The sequence below is a fragment of the Sinocyclocheilus rhinocerous genome, unplaced genomic scaffold, assembly GCF_001515625.1.
Source record: "Sinocyclocheilus rhinocerous isolate Xijiao unplaced genomic scaffold, SAMN03320098_v1.1 C36211300, whole genome shotgun sequence".
Classification (NCBI taxonomy): Eukaryota; Metazoa; Chordata; class Actinopteri; order Cypriniformes; family Cyprinidae; genus Sinocyclocheilus; species Sinocyclocheilus rhinocerous.
In genome coordinates, this window is record NW_015775927.1 from 1 (window position 1) to 908 (window position 908).

A 908-nucleotide genomic window follows, 5' to 3' on the forward strand; every position below is an offset into this window, starting at 1 on the left:
ACCGGCCCTCCAGGACCGAGTTTGGGCACCCCTGCTCTAAACAGTCTGAATAAAATCTCCCAGGTCAATTATAAAACTTGGTGGTGGAGGAGGTGACCCGTTTTCATTTACAGGTGAGAAAAATGATGCCAATCTAGGGAAGATCAGAGTGTGGCTAGGAGAATGGCAGGTGAAGGCTGTCAAGGTTTGGCTTTCAGATGGCAGAAGTAAAACCTTTGGCAATCCAGCCGGACTGTATAAAGAGTATGTATTCAAGTCTGGTGAGTGTTTCACCTCACCTCACAAATGAGAAAAAAGACGTCTTGGAGCCATCAAATTCAAGACCAACCAGGGTGGAGAATTTTTTGCAAAAATGACAAAATATTCACTACCAACAGAAATCCCCATGAATGTCGGCTCTGGTTATTGTTTGGGAGTTGTAGGAGGAGCTGGTGCAGATACTGACCGCATAGGATTCATGTTTCTCAATGCGGTTCAATCAACAGTCAATCAAGAGTTCTCACCAAAGTCAAATATCCCACTCGCCATCAAATGATACCAAAGGTGACCGTGGAAGAGATCAAATCCGTCACTTACACAAACGACTCCTCCGCGAATCAACAGCAAACGGTCGAAACCTCAAAGAAAGTGACCAAAACATCTTCATGGTCGATGAGTAACAGCTTTAAAGCAACATTTAGTGTGGAAGTGAAGGCAGGGATTCCAGAGGTTCTAAAAGTTTCTACAGGATACGGTTTCAGCGTTGGATCAGAAAGCACTTACAGCCAAGAGTACACCAATGAGAAAACCGAAACTCTGACTACCACTGTAGTAATCCCACCAAGAAAGAAGGTGGATGTTGACATCACCATCGGCAGAGCCACGTCTGACCTGCCTTACACTGGCACAGTGAAGATGACTTGCAAGAA

At 44.9% G+C, this 908-nt stretch overlaps 1 pseudogene; it reads left to right on the forward strand.

Moving 5' to 3' along the window:
• Positions 1 to 63: 63 nt before the first annotated feature.
• LOC107735655 (natterin-like protein) lies at positions 64 to 903 on the forward strand (annotated as a pseudogene).
• The last annotated feature ends 5 nt before the right edge of the window (positions 904 to 908 follow it).